Source organism: Anomalospiza imberbis, chromosome 11 (assembly GCF_031753505.1).
Source record: "Anomalospiza imberbis isolate Cuckoo-Finch-1a 21T00152 chromosome 11, ASM3175350v1, whole genome shotgun sequence".
NCBI classification, from domain to species: domain Eukaryota; kingdom Metazoa; phylum Chordata; class Aves; order Passeriformes; family Viduidae; genus Anomalospiza; species Anomalospiza imberbis.
In genome coordinates this window covers 5,412,605-5,432,144 of record NC_089691.1, presented here as the reverse complement: position 1 = coordinate 5,432,144, position 19,540 = coordinate 5,412,605, and the positions used below count along the sequence as shown (strand labels likewise).

The 19,540-nt window shown below is 44.5% G+C and overlaps 1 long non-coding RNA gene across 2 annotated transcripts; it reads left to right on the top strand.

The window, feature by feature from the left end:
• Positions 1-3,585: 3,585 nt before the first annotated feature.
• LOC137480479 (uncharacterized) lies at positions 3,586-12,251 on the top strand. 2 transcript variants are annotated; one of them, XR_011002935.1, is made up of 3 exons: positions 3,586-4,220; positions 10,482-10,577; positions 11,250-12,251. It is a non-coding gene; the product is annotated as an uncharacterized lncRNA (long non-coding RNA). The 2 variants fall into 2 exon arrangements; XR_011002936.1 differs by having other exon boundaries at positions 3,625-4,199.
• The last annotated feature ends 7,289 nt before the right edge of the window (positions 12,252-19,540 follow it).

Sequence of the window (19,540 nt, the reverse complement as noted above, 5' to 3'; positions counted from 1 at the left end):
GCAGTCCCTGTGGAACCAGGCCCTTTTGCACGCTGGGCACACCAGGGTTCGGAAGGTCTTTCTATCCTCCACAGGCTCCATGCAGATGGGGCAGTCGGTGCCCGGCTCTGGAGTCGCCTCCACGTCCTGCTCTGGACGGTGCTCAGGGCAGAAGGAGCTGGAGGAAAATGGATGGGCAAAGTGAGAAATGTTGGATCTTCTCGCAGGGGTGACCAGGAGTGGGGAGGAGGTACCTGTAATCTGGAATGTAGTGTGTGACACAGCCGCCCTCCTTGGCACAGGGCAGGTGGAACCATCTGCCACAGTCCTCCTTGCAACACATGATGGTTGCCCCGCTCTGGCCACAGACGCAGCAGCGCTGGAAAGAGCCAAGCAGCGCCATCAGCAGCAGCCTCGGGGCCTCCCCAGGCAGCCCCACGGCTCCGGGCAGGGCGTAGGATGTGGCCACTGCTGGGTCTCAGCCCACAGAGCCGTCTGGTGGAGGAGCCTCCTGTGCCAGAGCCTCGGTGCAGCTGCCGGGAGCCAGACTTTGTCCCCCAGCCGGCCGGAAGGGCAGGCCTTTCATTCCAAGTGTCTGGGCTCAGCTCTGGCAAACCTCGCCTGGCACAAATCTCCCTGCTCTTGTCAGGCGCTCACCTTTTGTGCCGCCCGCCAGACTGCAATTTGGATATCTCGAGGAAGAAACCCCACGAGTCCGACACGACGGTTCTCTTGACGAGAAAGTAGAGTGGCAAAGAACTGCAGCAAAGGGGATGATCAGATGAGGAGAGAGAGGCAGGAATTGCCTGTTGCAATGGTGGAGGGAGCACCCAGAGCCACTCACCAGGCAGAACGCGTGGGCACAGAGCCCGCACTTCTCCAGTTGGTCGCCGCAGATGTCCGGGTCGGCCTCTGCACGGCGACACAGCACGCAGGCTGCAGGGGACAGAGCCAATGGCGGCGGGCATGAGCACCTCTGCGGGGCTCTTTGGCTGCAGCAGCATCGGCCCCAAGGGCTGCTCCGTCCCTGCCTGCCTGCCTGCCTGCCTGCCTGATGGGCAGGGCCAGAGGCCTTGCAGAGCAGGGGCCATTGCGGGCACGGGTGTCCCAGGAGCTGCCCCCCGGCCCAGCTGGGCCCCACTTGGGGAGGAAGGAGGCTCCCAGCCACGGCATGGCTGAGCAGCCACAAGCGTCCCTGGGCCAGGCTGTGGGAGGGCGGCTTTGCCCTCACCTGGCTGCCGGGCACCAGGGCCCTCCTGCTTGCTGTCGCGCATGGCAGCTGTCGGCGGGGAGTCCCTGTCCAGAACTGCCACAGTCTCCTCCAGGTGCTGGTCCTCTCTCTCTGTGGGAGAAAGAGGAGTGTGGGGAGTTTGCAGAACAGGCCCAGGGCCACGAGGGCACTGCTCCCTGCTCAGCCCCGCGTGAGCCCTGCTCCTGTCCGCCTTCTCCTCCTGTCGTCGCCTCGAGGAACACCGCTGTCTGCTCTGGCTGTTCCTCCGCTGATTCTGGGAAGGGAGAGGCAGGTGAGCCTGCAGCACAGGCCCAGGGCCCCGAGGTGAAGGTCAGATTGAAATCTGCATGGATTTCCTAGTAGGATAAGTGGAGAAGATGGTGCAGTCTGCTGTGGTTGCTTTGGTTTTTACCCTAGAACAGAACGTGTTGGTACGAATTTGCCGGCTTGTTGTATTTTGCAACAGCCTGCTACTAAAAAATTGCCTGTCCAGGAAACCTGCACAGATGTGTGAAAAACGCGGTTCACTTTCCTGGTAAACGTAGCAGTTTAATAAAGGACAATAGGATATAAAATTAAGCAAAATTTAACGGCCGGTTGCTTGGCATTCAGCCAAGAGCGCACCCGGCTCTTTCGGAGACCCCCTCTACATAGCTTTTCTTTGCATCAGCCTATCGTATAAGCAATTCTGCGTATTTAAACCTTCCCCCAAGCTAGTTTAGATGTTCCAAGGAGTGTTTAGCCTGGCTCCTCCTCGGGTCCACCCTTTTAGAGCATGCACATGGTTTGGCTGTGGTTCTAGTCTGCTCTTATTACCGTCTTCCGCCTGGGCTTTGGTCCATGCTTTCTACAGACGGTAGGTGCTGACAGTTGGCATGTCAGTAGCAGGGGTCTTCATCATACGTTCACTGGATGTTATCCCAAGCAAGCAGGCAGTTCAGTTACCACAGGCGTAACTATATCCGCTATTTCACTACTCTAAGCTAACTTTATAGCAGAAATAAAATATATATCTTTATAGCAACGTTGCTTTAACATTATACATATAGCATCCACTTTCATATTGGTGAAAAGCCAGTACTTTAATATGTACGTGTAACAGATGGATTAGGGATCAGCACCTGTTGGCAAAATGATGACTTCTTTTACTAAGTACTTACAGATATTCTCAGAACAGTCAGAGAGAAAAGGAGAGAGATTTCTACCAGGCTAAGCCTGGGGAAAAGTCCAAGAGGCATGTAAACTAGCCACTATCTCTCTTCTGTTCATATTGTTTATAGGCATCTTCTACCACGGTGTGCTACTCATAGTGCACCAGTGGTGTGGAAGGTTTTCACTCTGAGACCAGTCATACCTCACCTTAGCGGATCCTGGTTATAAAAGAGGAACGCTAGCTGTTAATAAAGTTCGGATCATTCTTTGCCTTCTGAACTAGGAGTCATTTTCATTGCCGTCTCTGCCTCAACAGCGACAAGTACTTACTACAGAACTAGGACAGAAGGGAGGACTTCTTTTACCAACTCATGGCTTCCCTGGAATCTAAGCCCTCAGCTCCCTTGATGTGGAGTACTGGAGGGAACACTGTACCAAATCTCATCATTAAATTGGTAGCACCGGACAAAGGAATGCCCGACTGCTTTTTAAGAGTTTAACATACTTGCAAAACGATGAAGGTGACCCTTTTCAATGGCAAAACCTTTAGTAGGTTTTTTCAGCATCATGTTTCTCCTGATACACTTATGAGAATAATGTGAAGATTAGGATTCAATATGTTTTCAGCCATCCCTTTCACGCCTATTATCTTTTGACACACCTTCATTTTCCTTTCAATTCTACAGCTTCCCTCTGGTGTTTTAAATCAGGCGCAATATTTTGCTGCTTCGTGGTGCCACTCTCTCGATCTACTGAAGAGGGCCAAGCAATGCCGGGCTGTCAGCAGGCCCCATCCGTCGCTCCTGCTGGCCGCCCCGGGGCAGGAGCGGCCCCGGCCGTGCCATGGCAGCGCTTCCCTCGGGTGTCGGCACTGCCGGCCCGGCTCTGCCGAGCGGCCCCGGCCGTGCCACGGCAGCGCTTCCCTCGGGTCTCGGCACTGCCGGCCCGGCTCTGCCGGGGGGCTGGGGCAGTGCCACGGCGCACGGCAGCTCTGGCCCTGCAGCCTCGGCCAGCAGCAAGATCTGCGCGCTGGGACCCCGCAGCGGCCACCCGCTTCTCCCAGAGCCCGAGGAACGTCCGCACGCTCCCAACAGCGCGGCGGGAATGCGCTGAGGGAGCCGCGCGCGCTCGGCTCCGGGCGGCAGCCGCCCCGCCCCTCACCCCCGCCCCCCCTTCCCGCCCTCCGGCCCCGCCGCGCGGCGCCAGCGCTGTCATGGCGGCTCTCGCCCACAAGGCCGCGCCCTGAGCCCGGCAATGGTGCCGGGAACGTTCTGGAAGTCTGGAAGGCGCGGGCGGGGACCCGTTGCAAACTGTGCGAGAGGTCCCATTTCCTGAAAAAAGCATGTCCTGTAATGCTTCAGCTTTGCACACGTCCAAGCCTGATCAACAAGAAGAGACATTTAACCTGTGACACACATAGCAGCCTGCAAGCTCGAAGGCCAGGTGTTAGAAAAAGCAAAGTACTTGTTGCTAGAATTGTCTTTTAAGACTCAGGGCTGGGCACGTTTCACTGATCTCAGACCCCGAGGGAAGTTGACAAAGCTTGGGAAGAAGGATGCCTGCTGGTAGTGGACACAAGGGATCCAGAATTTAGGGGCCATAAGGCCACCTGCTAGAACTGCCGAGATAAGGAAAACACTCCTAAAGTCAACTCGGCAAATATGCTGAAATCAGCTCCAGCTGGGTAAAAAAGTGTGATGGTTGCAGGCAACGGGACTTTGGCACCCAAATGATCCTGGGCCTGACCATGGGATGGTTCTGGTCACCAGAACACACAAAAAGTCGGCGCAGTGCAAGCTCTGGGCATTGTGCTTCAAGAACCAGGCTGAAAAAGCTGGTGAGACTGTGCTGCATTCTTGTGTGGTATCGACCCCTTCTCTCTCCTTCTTCTCAAAATCTATTGTAAGCCTGACTAAAAAACCCTAGTTAGAGCCACGCTCACTGCCTTATTCTCTCTCAAAACTTGCAGCAGACTTAGAGGTTTGGTACCTTACAGAGCGGATGTGAGGCCCTGGAGCTGGAGGGACAGACAAGTGATGAAGTGGGCAAAAGTCCTTCTGGAAGAGAGGGGGCACAGAGTACCGGTAGGACAGGCAACACCATGGGACGTGGCCTCCTCTGTTCCAAAGGAAGGCAGGGTCCTGGCAGGCCTTCCCGAAAGCATCTCAAGGGAAGGTGTCAGTCTCCCCTGCCCTGTTTCCTTGACTTTAGCTGAATCTTTCTCTCACAGAAAGACAGGAAGTTCAAGTGTGTTAGGAGATTACTGTGAGCACTGGTAGAGGTGAATAGTCAGGAATCCAGAGTTTTGTGTAACTCTCTTCCAAGGAGAATCTCTTGTTATGGATTTCCAATGAACCAGAGCTTAAATGGCAAGTCAGGGAATGGAGAAATACACCATTCAGACAGTAAAGCTGTAACGTGCCTTGTTTTGAGAGGGACAAGTAAAGACAACAAAAGTTCAAACAGCAACTACGGAGAAGATGAAGAAAAACTATTTTTTCTAAGGTTTTCTAATGTTTGTTTTCTTCTCTGTGCCTTGTGAAGATTGCCTATATCCTATTTTATTTGTTTTCTTTTTTAGTTCAGACTCAATTTTAAATGGCCTTGCATGTCATGCTCATTTGCAAAGATGCTAGATTGGTCTTTGATGGGCATTCAACCAAGAAACAAGTACATCAAAGCCTCTGGAGGTGGCTGCCATGGCAGGTTTCCCTGAGCGGTTACAGCCCCAGCCCCGCTCCATGGTGGGTTTCCCTGAGCAGTTACAGCCCCAGCCCCGCTCCATGGTGGGTTTCCCTGAGCGGTTACAGCCCCAGCCCCGCTCCATGGTGGGTTTCCCTGAGCGGTTACAGCCCCAGCCCCGCTCCATGGTGGGTTTCCCTGAGGGTGACAGCCCCAGCCCCGCTCCATGGCAGGTTTCCCTGAGGATGACAGCCCCAGCCCTGCTCCATGGTGGGTCTCCCTGAGAGGTTACAGCCCCAGCCCCTCTCCATGGCCAGTTTTCCTCAGGGCGGTCACACCTCCCGTGCGAGGCTGTGTGTGTTGCACAGCCCGGGATTGATTGGGGGAGCCGGGGCAGCCATTTCAAACACGGTCTTTAATATCGCCCCACTCGTTCTGCCCTTTCCTGGCATTTTCGGGCAGAGCTGTGCTTATCGAGGTTTGACTCTGTGCCCAAGCTCTCCAATCCATGCAGCCAGTCCTCCACGTCTGCACGGTGCCCACCCCATTTTGGGGGTAAAGCGATGCGCCTGCCTTTCAGCCATCTCTGCGGGTCCAAGGTCTGTGTGCACACAGGATAAAGAACTGACTTGTTTGCACAGACAGCTGTGGTTTTCTACACCTGAACTGGCATGTGTCAGCTGCACACCCTGCCCTGTGTCCCAGCTCTGTCACACTGGCAGTGTTTTGCATGTCACAGTAGTGCTGCACGGAGTGTCACACTGGTGGTGTGTGCCACACTGTCACTGTGTTGTGTGTCACACTGGCACCATGTGCTTCCAGACCTTGGAGTGTAAGCGGGAGGGTGTGAAAGATGGTGACAAAAGAAGGATGCCAAACAAGAGACCAGTTGCTTCCAGACTCAAAAGCCAGCTCTCTGTTATGAAATAGTGTTTTCTTCTTCTTCTTCACCTGATGCCACTCTGCCATGTGCACAACCCAGAGACCTTGATGCATGGAGAACCTTTGGAAAACTGACTAGGGCAGCACAGCACTTTAGGAACATCTGTGGGAGCCATCATGAGCCATCTCTTTGCTGAAGACAGGTGCTGTTTTTAACCAGTGTTTGATTACAGCAGGTCTGTTGACATCCATTTTGTGTAATCTAAAAATAGCTTGTTCAGCTAGGGAGTGAGGACATGCTCCCTACAGGTCCAGGGAGCCTGAGGCTATGGCTTTGCTATGTTCAGAAGGCATCTCTCTGCTTAGTTTTAATCCAGCTGGATTGAGTACAACAGTACCCAAATAGAAACACAGTGTTTGGAGTGGGTTCACAAATTGAGCAAGTGTCCCATCTTCCCAAGAGGTTTCTAAAACTTGAAGCAGTCAAATCTGGCATTAGCCTGGCTGCTATATTCAGTTTACTTTGCCTTTGCCTTTGTGATGTGACTGAGGAGTGAGAATACTCTTCAAACCAGAACTACAGAATTCAGTTTTAATGGTAACCTGTTTGTACAAGATCTTATTTATTATATACCTCTCATGTATTATTGCAATTCCCCAAAAAAGCACATCCTGTAATTTCCATGAGTAAGTGACTCCTGTGATGAAGGACTTGTGACTTCTTGGCCAGTTAGTTTTTGTAATTGCAGAAAAAACTTCCTATTCACCACAAATAAATCGAGTTTTAGTGCTATTTAAGTCTGACTTTCTGCTAAACACTTCCACATTTATGCTGGTTTTGAAGATAATACCTAATGCTGTTAGAGTTGTTTTATTGATGGACCTGAATTAATGCAACATCCGTATTAACTCAGTCTTTTTAATTATACGTTGGGAATTTTCTCGGTAGCTTGGCCTACTATTTGTGATTGTTCACTTTACTACCCCTTTTTGTGATCAAAGTGTATTAATGAATCCCATGGGCCCTTCAGGATTTGCTCCAGCATATCAGTTGTCAGGACCATAAAGTTGTTAATTTTATTAAGTTTCTGGGGTTTGTTCCAAATTCAGCATTGCTTTGCATTACAGTAGGAGCTGAAGAGGTAGGATGTTAGCTTTTCCATTTCATATCTTAAAGCAGCAGGTATTTTTTCAGCACTTTTCTCCTAGGCTAGGGTACACCTTTGATTTCCAATACAAAGAGTTACTCCTGGGACAGGTGAGACTTTTAGACACTCAAGTACACTTGTCTGTGTTGATTTTAATATACGGGTCCCACACAAAGGGAAAACCTTTTCTTATTTAAAAATCAAAAATAATCCCCTGTAAAGGTATTTTAGTTGTAAACCCAAGGCTTGTTTTCTTTGAGGAGGGAGTTTAATTTACTTTCTGCCTTCAGTTTAGAACCTTTTGAAATTGCCTCACCTTTGTTTCCCTGCTTTCCTTCTTACAGTGATGACGCACTTGACAGGGATTTTTATCGGACAATACCCCAGCAGGGATTTGAACCATGTTCTGTTGCTTTGGAAACCAGAAGTTACAGAAGACAAGTTTGCTAGGCTTAGCATGAAACGTTTGTAGACTACAATCTTCCACCCGCGCACAGCTCAGTTTGAGGGATTTTTAGGATCTCGGGCAAACTTGTTACTGTTGTTAGCTTGAGGGGGGATGGCCATCAGGGATAGTAACTGGGGACAGCTTGCCATGCTGTGCTTCAGCCTGTTGTAACAGGGAGCAGGGCTTGCTCTGTGGGGCAGGAGTAGGCAGAGTTTTGCAGCAACAGCTCTCCCAGCCAATTGCAGAGATGCTCAGTGCAGTGGAAGCATTTGTGGCGCTTCCCCTGCTTTTATTTTTAATATGCTCTTCCTTCCCCCCCGCATAAGGTGATGTCCTGAAGCTTTTGCTCTGGTTTGTGCAGTAGAACTTGGTTAAACCAAACATTTGCTGTTCAATCATTTAGTTGTGACCTGTATGTGCCAGGAGAAGGTTCTGTATTTTGTTTTCCTTTGCCTTTCTGAAGAACTGTGCTGCAGTGTCAGCTGTGCAGCGAAACATCTGAGTTTCCATGTACACAATTTTCAAGAGGACTTAGGAGACACTGAAGAAATTTCATTGGCATTTACTGCAGTTTGCCAACATCCATTTTGATTAATGAGGCTGGAGTAGAGGGGGACCGGAGAGCTGGAGACCTGCATCAAATGGTACCGAGCTGTGGCTGCACAATCAGAAGCGGCTAGTGAGGATGCTGGGCTTGGAGTGAGGATCCTGCAAGGCAGCCTGGCACCCTAACAGATTAGGAAGAGGTTGAGGAGTGAATGCAAATCACAAAAACTGAGGACCAGAACTCTGGTCCCACCTTCCAGGTATCTAAAACAGCTGGAGGCACTGGATAATACCATGATGGAAGAAAGGGATCTCTGAATCCCCTCTCTATTACTTTGTGTTTTGGAACAGAGGAAAAGGCCAAAAAAATGTTTAAATTCAATTCTCATTTACTAAGCAAATTGTTAGTTGTTCACCCCTCCTTCCATCTCCAGCCTAACTCTCAAGTTCATTTGACAGTGTGCAGGCAGTGTCTGCTTTGATGACAGAGCCCAATGTCCAGTACCAGCAGCTGAGTTCCAGGTAAGACACACGTAGTGTCTCTTTCAAGACAGGTTCTTAAACTCAGAACCCTATGTGCTGCTCAGGAACTTGAGCTGCTGTGTCTGACAAATTCCTGAATTTAGCTTTTTGGTATTTCACATCCTACAGTCTTGTTTGCATCTGTATTTCAAACACTGCCTTACCCAAGGCCAGAAGCCCTGTTGCTCAGCCGCCAGGCTAGGAGGCAGGTGAGGACACTGACCTGTAGGCACACAACAGACTATGGCACCCTAGGGGAATGAGGAGTCTCCTTTCCAAAGAATAAGCTGACTGATTGATTATTATGATTAGATTGATTATGTGTGGTGTTTCCAGTGTGTATTTAAAGAAAGGTGGAACCTTTACTTTGTTTAGTGGTCAGCATTACATTTGTCCTTTGGTAACTTTTTTCTGTTTAAGAATGGGGAGTACCAGTTGAAAGTTAGTCCTTTTCCCCTTTGATTTTGTAAAAACAGGTGTGCAAATGTTGAACTTACCATTCATTTCTATGAATAGAATATTTGTATCAATAGAATAAAACACATATCATTTTTGTAAGGCTACAATACTTGTGTTGTCACGTCTTGAATCACCAATAATTCTAGATAAAAATAATTACTGTTTAATTGTGCTCAGTGGTAAGACAACTAGTGTGGTCTAATAATGTAAAGTGCTTGCCACTAGAATTTCTCTACACATCTTTAAAAATCCACCCCTGAAAGAACAAAACAAACCCCAAGAAACACTAAGGCCCAAAGCCATAATGGACCTAGCTTTGGTCTATTTCTGAGTGCACCCTAAGAACACCCTCTACTGCAAGCTGCTGAACACTGAGTCTTTAGCAAGCCAGAGCACTCATTCCCACGCTTAGGTGTTCCAAAGTGTATGTGTATGAGAGCTGTGCCCTTGGGTCAGATGCCAACAAACCGCACAGTACCGGAAAACCTAATTCAAGTATCTGCAACCTTTGCCCTGCTGGAATCTCCCCGGGAAGGAATTTTTAATTTTTGCCACTCCTGATGCAGTACCTGTTCTACAGTAATTTTCACAAATATGTTCACTCCTACCTGACATCCAGTGTGCAGGATCTTATTTTAGTTCCTTTGTGTCTAGTAGAGACTGTTAGCTTCGGTTTTCATGTGTCACTTTAAGTAATGGCATAGAAAACATCACAGCTTTTTAAATTCCTTCTCTTATCTTGGCTCTTACCTGTGCTGTTAATACAGGTAAATGAAGTGCAGTCACAGTGGGGGAAAAGGGCATAGGAAGCAGGGAAGCCATTGATTTCAACATCTTCTTCACAAGTTTCTCACATGAAGTTGTTTCCTCTAGGAAATTCTAGTCAAAGATGTACATGTGCAGCCTCAGTTTTTTTCCTAGTCCAGTTTTAGAAAAAGCTTAAATTTGAAGGAAAAAAAATTACCAACATCTACAGCCTTTCCAAGAGAGATGATCTAAGCGAAAGCAAAGCTGAATTTGACATGCTGTAGTTTCTCGAAGGCAGCTGTGAGGTTTGATTTTTTTTTTAGGTTAAAAGCATGTTTTCTGCCTTAGATCCACATAGATTTTTATCTCCTAGACACCTTCTGCATACACTCCTCTTATCATCCATGTGATTTGCAATAGCTACTTTGCATAAGCAGAGTGATTAACAAATGATGATCCATCTATGTCTCAGTGCAGGTAATTGTACATGCTTGGATGCTGCCATGTTCTTTGATTTAACTGGGAACATGCCAGGTTCTAAGTAGGCATGGTATGTGTTTTGTACTGACAAGAAGATGAGGGAGAGAAAAGCATAAAAATAAGCAGTGCAGTCACTGTTTTAAATTCTAAAAGAATAAAAAGTTTTGGGTTTAACTTGGCAGTTAACTTTTTTTCCTGTTTTAAGGTTACAGCTGTTGGAGTTAGTGGGGAAAATGTGTTGTCATATGGAATAGCTTCATTTATTTTGACAAAACCCAATCTTCATGGTGTGAAGGTAATGGTGGGTAGTGAAAAGAGAACTGCCTGTTGGATTACTCAACCTGTTGGCACCTACCAAATGTGTCAGCATTTTACACAAAAAAAAAAAAGTTAGACAATAACTGAGACAAAAGGCTTCTAGGATTCTGTATGATAACAAATGCATGTCTGTTTATATAATCTTATTTGAGTTCTGGGGGATAAAGTACTTTGAAAAAACGTTTCTTTTATATTGCTGTAGTGCTTTAAAATTTTAAAGACAATAGTTTTTATATAGTAAAGGAGATGTAATAAAAATAGCTTGTATTGAAGCAATATCTAAAGCTCCTAAATTTGTTAGAAGTGTAATTTAACAACAAATTTCCAACCCCCCAGTCTGGAAAAGACAAACTGTATGACCACAGAGAGTGAAAAGAGCAGCTCCTCTTCCTGACAAATTCAGGGTGGGATTGCCCCTTCTGTATTTGCGCTCCCAGTCTCCCTTCAAATGTGGGATCTGCTTAAGCCCAGTCCCATAGAGTAGAGAAAATAACTCATTCTTGAAAACTCCACTATTTGTTTGATAGTCTGTTTTAAAGGTCTGTTTTACTTTTTTTGTTCTGGTAGATAATGAATTGAAACTAGCAGAGAGCTTTGAAGGAATTGTTTCCTGTATCTGATTTCTGAAACTGTACAAACCTCTGTATTTGCTCAGGTCCTGCTAAACTTCTCCGCTGTGATGAATCGACACAGGACTCTTTCAAGCATGCCATGCTGGTGTGGAAGCCTTTGCACCCTGGCAGAACCTGCCAACTGATGCTGGCAGGTAGCACTTTATCTGTCTTGCAGTTGAACTGACAAATACTTTAGTTATGTTTTTTTTTAATTATTTTAGATTTTGCAGCTTTATCATTTTAGAGAACAATGACATTTAATTTTTTAGATACAAAACCAAGTGTGATAAAGTCACAATGCAAAATCTTTTGTCTTGGGAGAGAAGCAAGTGGCAAAGTATACTGGCTTTAAAAAGCTTTTTTTCCTATTCTTGGAAAGCAGTTTGACTTCTTTCCATCTCCCCTGAACTTCCTGTTCTTCATAAATAACCTGCCAACAGATAATGGTTGTCCTTATATCCTTTCAAAATCTCTCTCTGTCTAACACGGGCAAGAGGCTGGAATTCTTTTGTTCTGACCTAAGATAAAAGTCTTGGGACATGGCAGCGAGAAATAAATAAGGCAATTGTTAGAGGGCTATTTTGGGGTCTAATAACTACACTGGGCACTGTTATTGTAAGCTTCTGAGTTATAACAAATCAAACAACATTCAAAGGAAGAACTGTCAGATGTGGACAAAACTGTCCTGAGGATGAGGGTGAGGGGTTGTTAATGTCTGTCTCCTCTGGGCACTTCAGCTGGCCATTGAAATGTGCTTTCTGTTTATTCAGCGGTGTTGCCATTGGCGATTTTCTTCCTTCACTGAGGATTCAGGCATGGGAATGCCCCTGTAACAAAGCAGTGCCTTCACCTCCAGGCCTGGCAGTGCTGCAGTTGTCTTGGGCTCTGGCTTCTCCTGCTGTAAATAGAGCATATCAGCTCCGTAGCCTTGGCAGCAGGAGTAGATTTTAAGAATACAAATAAAACTGTGGTGTCAGGCTCCTGCAGGCTGTCAGTGGACTTTTGTGCTCAGCTGCCCTTCTTGGTTTCTCTTTTTGTTTCTCTTTTTTCTTTAGGTTTTATTTTTTTAACTTCTTCTTAATCTCTACTGCTAAGGAAAAAAAAAAAAACCTGTTTATCTCAATAGCATTTCATATTTCTTAATTCTAGAAAATAATTTGTAGGATTATCTGACCCATCCTCTGCAATCTGAAGTCCCTGATTTCTATCTTATTCCTCTGCTGGTTATTTTTTTTTTAAATTATTATCAGATCAGAAAGTGAAAATTGTCCTGTATGAAGAGCAAAGGTGCCAGCCTTGGCCTCTTAGAAGTTAGTGTCAATTTTGTAATTTTGTTCAATTATCACAAGTACTGTAACTATTTCATATCAGGCCTCCCCCCATTTAAGTTTAGGTAAGAGCTTATTTTACAAACAGGACCCTGAGTCAATTTACTGCTTGTCCTGCCATCCCAGACCAGGGTGACAAGCCACAAATAACAGCTCTAGTGACTGCCCCAAAAATGTGCAAATACTGAAAATGAGCAGATCTTTTGTATGAGCAGGTTGCCAGCCTTCTTGTTGGAGAAGCAATCAGAATCAAAGGCTTATTCCAGCTGCTTATTTCACAAATAAATGGACTAGATGTTGATCTACTGAACCTTATGACTGTTGGCATGTAAGAGGCATTGACACTTAGAACACACAGAGAATATTTTTACAGAGAATATTTACAATATTACCTCCTACAGCTGTAGCCAAATACTGTCCTAGTCCATTTCACAGTCCAGCTTCTCTCCTGCAGCATGTGAAAACGTCCCAGAAACCCTTCAGGGATGTGTTCATTAAGCACTTCCTCCAGAGGCTTTCAAGGATTCTGTGGAATACCAGTTGTTCTAGATCTGGCTCTCTGAACACAGCAAACAGCCATCATTGCCCTGCAATTGTTTCTGAAGCCAGGCAAATACATCAGTCGTTGAAATGCTGACTTTTGTGCTACTGATAAAAGGGAAGATAGCAAAACTAAACACCTAACAGCTGCTAGTGGCATCTCATTTCAGCTAAATTATCAGCTAATAATGGAGATCTTAATTTTCTTTTTTTTTGCGTTGCCCTTTCTGACTTGTTCCTTTAGCTGCATGTAAACGGCAGAAACTCAGCTGAAGACTTGTTGATGCTGTGATAGTTTGATGCCCTGCCTTCATCTGATTGTCTGGGCATGGCATCTGATCTGTAGAGTTTGCTTTGCTCTCATATCATCTTCTATAGTTCTAGGAACGTAAAGTTTGGTAATACGTGGGTTGCCAGTAAATTCTATGACCTTGAAGTGTTTTAAAATTCAATGTGTAAGAGACCTGTTTTTATGGTGATTACTGAAGTATGTGACAATGGAAGTTTGGTTAGTATGTTGTCATTAGTATTTATTTTAATTAACAAATAGCTAGACAAAATATCAACCAGTCATTCTCTCCTTTAGCTATAAATAAAATGGTTGGAAGGGACCTGTGGAAGTCATCTAGTCCAACCCCCAATATTTTTAAACTCTGTGGAGCACATTCATTCCTGATGGATAATTATAACAAACCTTGAAAAATGAGGGAGAATATGTGCTTGCAAACTTGATCAGGTTTGGGTTTTTAAAAAGGTAATTCATTGTTACTTTCGAATTATTCTTGCATGTTTTAGTTAAAAGTCAACTTTTTAAAATTGTTGAGTTCAGAGGTATTTGAAGAGATCACATCCACAGAAGTGAACGCATGTATAGCCCCAAAAAATGCACAAATACAAACATTTTCATCTACTATAGTTCTTAATTTATGGCTGAACAGTTTCTTGCAACAGGCTGAGTATTTCCCTTTTGTAACAGCCTCAAAATAACATTTTATGCTTCTTTTCTTGAATAAATACAAATCCAGCCCTCAAAATTGGGCTCATTGAGTCAGTAGTTGCTATGGAAATGTTCATTTGATACATAAAGCTGAAATTGGATGTTTGTTTCTGCCTGACTTGCAGCTTCTCCTAATCCCATCCCCATTGGTAACAGCTGCCTTTTGCGAGGCATCTGGAGGGATGATGTGAGTGTGCTGCTCTGGGCAAAGTGAGCCAGAGCAGCTTTGTGACTCAAACTGGTGATCTGAGCTAACTTGTGTGAGTCTTTGAGTGATGAGATAGGGCTCTTCTGTTGCCTCTGAGGTGGAGGTGGCAGGGCCTGGGTGAGAGACAGGTGGCAAATTCACATGGTTAATGTTGTTTTCTAATTCAGCTTCACTTTGTACAAGATTTAAATCTACTTGTTCCAGTGTTTTGAGGACAAGGGCTATTCTTACATCTTATATTACAGCAGATTTATCATCAGACCATGCTAAAGCTTGTTTTATAGCAGTGCTAGTACATTCTTACCCATGTTTGTTTTAACCACTGATTGTCCTTTGTTCTTTAGAGGAGATGGGGTAGGACAGGACATATTTTGGGGCTGGAGAAGAACTGCACTTCTGGGAACTAGCACGTTTTCATTTTGATGATTGGGATAGCAGGAGCTCCAATTCAGGATATATCTGAATGTTTTCTACTGGTTTTATCCCAGCACAAATTGCTGGTCTCTTTCCTGGTCATCAGATGAATGATTTTTCTTCTTTTCCCTTTAAGGAAGAACAACTGAACTGCAGTTTTCAGACTGAGGTTTTACAGCACAAGGGAAGAGCCTTGCCTCTTCTGCCTCAGTAGTGAATGAAGCAAGCCCAGGTACTTATTTATTCACTGACTGCATGTCCCGTGCATGTACTGGGGAGACAACATTTTCTAAAAATACAGATACGTCTTTAGAAAAAGAAAATCAGCTGATATAATTAGAAAAAACACACCAATGTCTTCTCACATGCACCTCCCTCAACCCTTCCACTCTTAAACAAAATCAGTGTACTTTAGCCCAGAGAAGAGAAGCTTCAGGGTGACTGAACTGTGGCCTGCCAGTTCCTGAAAGGAGCCCACAAGAAAGATGGAGAGAGACTTTTTATGAGAGCCTGGAGTTACAGGACAGGGGAAAATCGCTTCAAACTGAAAGAGAGAAGTTTTAGATTAAATATTAGAAAAAAATTCTTCTCTGTGAGGGTGGTAAAGCCCTGGCACAGGTTGCCCAGAGAAGCTGGGAGTGGGAACACTCCATCCCTGGGAGTGTTCAAGGCCAGGTTGGACAGGGCTTGGAGCAACCTGGGACAGTGGAAGGTGTCCCAGCCCATGGCAGGGGGTGGCACTAGATAGTATTTAAGGTCCTTCCCAAACCAGCCCCTTCTATGATTCTGTGTTACTTAAAAGTTAAGTAATAGTTGAGATCAAATCCAAGTTGAGCTCATTTTATTTAGATGTACACCAGTCAGGCTATCTCAGGCAGATAGATGAGGCTGGCAAGAAAGGTGCATATTTTAATACAGAGTGCAGGTGTTTGCCATAAGCCTTCTAATTTAAAATTTGCAGCTGATTTTGAGTTTTATCATTCCTACTGAAATGTGTTTGGAGGATTATGTGCTGATCTGGATGAAGGGGAGAGGTTCAAGAGGGGGTTTGTGTTCTGGGGGGAAGGCTGAAGTTGGCATGTAGGGCCACCAGGCCTGTGCTCTGCACTACACTGGAAACCTGCTGTGTTCCAAACATGATGAACTGGAAGGAAAAATGTGGCTGCAGAAGTTAAAAGGTGTGAAAAGGAACTCTGCAGAGAAATTCTCTTGGTGTCCTGAATACAAGGGATTAGATTAGGTGTGGGGGAAAGGAGTGCCTGCACCTGGATTTAGGAACCAAGGTTGTATCTTTGTGGTGAAGACAGGCCAAAGAACATTCTGGACCATCTATTTTCACTGCCATCAGGTTGTAAGGATCTTGATCCTTCTCCTATCAAAGTTTTCTCCTGCTTCATAACTATTGAGATAAAAACCCAAGACTTTCTCTTTTTTTGGTTGTGAGTATAATCTGCTGCATCCCTATTCAATATTTAACATATATTATTTACTACTGTCAAATCCATTGCAAACTTACTGTGGAGTAGTTCTCTTTGTACAACTCCAAATAAGCAGGAATGCCAAGTCATAGGAGGCACTTCACTGCTGAACCATTAAACAGGAGTTTTATATTAACTGGGATGTGTCTTTTGGAAAGAAGTTAATGTCATCTTTATCTTGTGAGGCTTTTTGGTTAATCGGCATGTTTTTTTATTAATTGCTGTCTTAACTGACACAACTGGAAGTTCTTGCATTGAATAGAATTGATAACGTTGATAATGTTTGAAAAACCTAGAGCTAATCCACACTGAAATAATTTTACAGTCCCAGAGAATGAAAAGTCTAATTCTGTTTTGTAACACTCAATAATCCTGTTTATAGTCTGAAAAATAATGTGTGTCATGTAGCCTTGAAGGCTGGTCCTTACCAGCTGTTATTCCTTCTAAGTATTAAAATTTGGTTCTAAGTCAGCACCTCATTAAAATACCCCTAAACCCGCTCTTTCCAAGCTGATGGCTTCCAACTGGAAACTTAAATAAATCTGTGATAAGGGAGCGCCAATACAGACATTGTGAGCAGCCTGTCATGTGCCCTGAGGTGTTTGTTTTAGAAGTGCAGTAATCATGAGAACTGTCAAAATCCACTGGAGTTAAAACACTTGTTCTACTTTACCTTGCTGAAATGGCAGACTTTCCTGATAAGAACATTTAGATACCAAATCCATGGTATAACTGAATTGCAGCCACCAGCTGGCCTCCTGAGACACTCTGTGTAACTCTGGCTGTCCTAAATACGTCCCTAAATTTGAGATTGTCATTTCCTAAAAGCTAATTCTGCCTGTAGTGCTAAGTGTTTACCTGCTGGCATGTCCTTCATGCCCTGAAAGTCAGTTTTCAATGTAAATCACTAGTCATAAACCGAAGCAAACAGGCTGTTGTGCACACATTGGAAGGCACAGAAACCACTGATGTGGAATTACTGAAGATGTTCTTCTACATTATTTGTAATTGTTTAAAGAGGTGTAAGTCTGAAGTAGCTTGAAGTTGGAAGTGGGAAGGGTTGTCTGGTAAGAAAACTTGGCATGGGAAGTGGACTGTCAGCACAGGAGCTGGAACAGTCAGGGAACACTGACATGGGCCACGTGGGCACTTGTAGAGAGTTTGTCCTTGTGCACAATTAAATTATTTTTCCTGATGGGAAAATTCCATTTTTCTGTGGGTCTCCTATTAGTGGATTTGGCCCCATTTGCTGAGACAGGACTGACACTGGCTCCTCCAAAGAATTGGGTAAATGAGTTCTCTCTGTCCCCACTGGAATGGAAGCCAGGAAGACAAAATACACCAGAACTTTTGTTGTCATCCCCAGCTCTGTGTGTGGGCAATGGATAATGTAGCAGAGTGCTGAACTCTTATTCTTTAAGCCTTTAAAAATTTAAGTGGTATCATTTGGTGCAGCAAAGTTGTGGTAAAGCTCTTTGCCATGTAGCTCTCCAAAGAAATGCAATTTTTTACTCACTGGTAGTCTAATACCTTTTACCAGCTCTGAAGAATGGAAGAAAATATTTGGAGTATACTTTTGAAAATTATGAGAAACTACAGGGTAAAAAATAAGAGGTCTAAGGAGCTTTGAGAGGCTTTTCCTTTAGAGAGCTCCAGGATTTTCTCTATTGGGTGGAGGTTATGCAGTTGTTTTTATCCTAATGTTAACATATTAGGTTACAGGAATCTTTCCACTTAATTGAACAAACACAGGAGAGTATTTACGTAACTGAAGATCTGCAACTGCCAGCAGAATTAATTAGGAGAGGAATAATTAGGCAAATAGTAGTGTCCAAATGGTCCCAATAGGAAAATGTATTGCAATCCCAATAGAAATCTCATTAATGTTGTTGTTTCTGATGAGCTGTGCCTTTTGCAGTATCATAAAGGGAGGTAAATGTGGAAGGATCTCAGTGGGGTGTCAGCTTGGGTATGAGGCAGAAACAATATCAAGGTTTTAAACTGTCTGGTCTCATTATTGTCACTTAGTCATGGCTGCAGCTCCACTATCTTCTTAAAATCCTCCTGTGATTGAACGAGCCACTTTGGGGTGAAATAGGTACAGAAGAGAACGTTTCAGGTTAGTATTTGGTATGGAATTGTTGCTTCATGCATGAGAAACAAGTTGTCTCTTATGCTGAGCAGATAACCCAGGAAAAAATGACACAAGTGGAGCTTATTTCAAGTACTTCTGCTTGAATGTTTCAGTTTACTGCATCAAAGAATGGAAAAGTTAACGAGAACATTATCTTAGACTTTCCACTGTAATGTCACTCATGCAGAGGGAAGAAAAAAAGGTTAATTAATGTAATGTCATATTTATAGTGGCTGTTCTAGGAAACAGGTTCCTGGTCTGCAGTAACAAGGTCTGTCCCATGATCAGTGAGGGAAAATACCTTTGAAATAGTCCTCCAGCAGGGAAGTTGTGTTTTCCCTATTTCCCCCTTCTTTTGTCACCTGAGAATCTTTTTTAGCTCTGTTACAAATTCCTTTATTATAATTCTGAGTGCATTTTTCAAACTTGTTTCATAGGTGCATTGCAATGGATTAAAAAGTATTGTACTGTGAGAATAGCTTTAATCGAAACCTATTAAAAAAAAAAAAAGCCTTTCACAATTAATCATTCAGAGATCCTAGCTTGGAACAAGTGTTACTTCCTCAGAAATAACCTCCTCCATGCCTTCCAGCTGGGGCCTGGGGAGGTTAAGGGAGATGTTTAAGGGTCACAAACACCATCTGAGGCAACACTGGTAATATAAATTGTCTCAAAAAACTCTAGTTTCTAACCAAGCTGGAATTCTGGCTTTCGTTACTCTACCAGGGAGCTGCGGGGCCCTCCTGCATTGATCTATTAACTGGGTTTTGTTTACATTTTGATCGAACTACTAACAGCTGAGTAAATTAATTTGATTTTTAGTGATGGGTAAATTAATCCACATCAAAATGTTCTAGGCTGCCAATGTAGGCTGGAAAATGAGTGCTTCTCTTTGTCACAGTGAAAGTTTGCAGTAACAGTTGTGTACATTTTGTTTTTATCTGTTCCCCTTCCCCTGTTAGCTATAGTTGCTGATGTTTTTCATTAACTTGGTTTCCTATAATGGCAGCAGCTCTGAATAAATATCAGTTAGGCCGGCCTCTTATTTATATGCATGTCCTTAAAATGTGACTATAAAATATTAATTAATTCTAGATTCCTGGGGCCATGTTCAGACATGTACGTCTCCTCCTCAGTGAAGAGAGGGAGACACTCAAGGGAGATTTTTATGACTTTTACTCTGGACCCAATGTTTGAACACAGGGTGCAGAGGTGGAAACAATTGACTGTCAG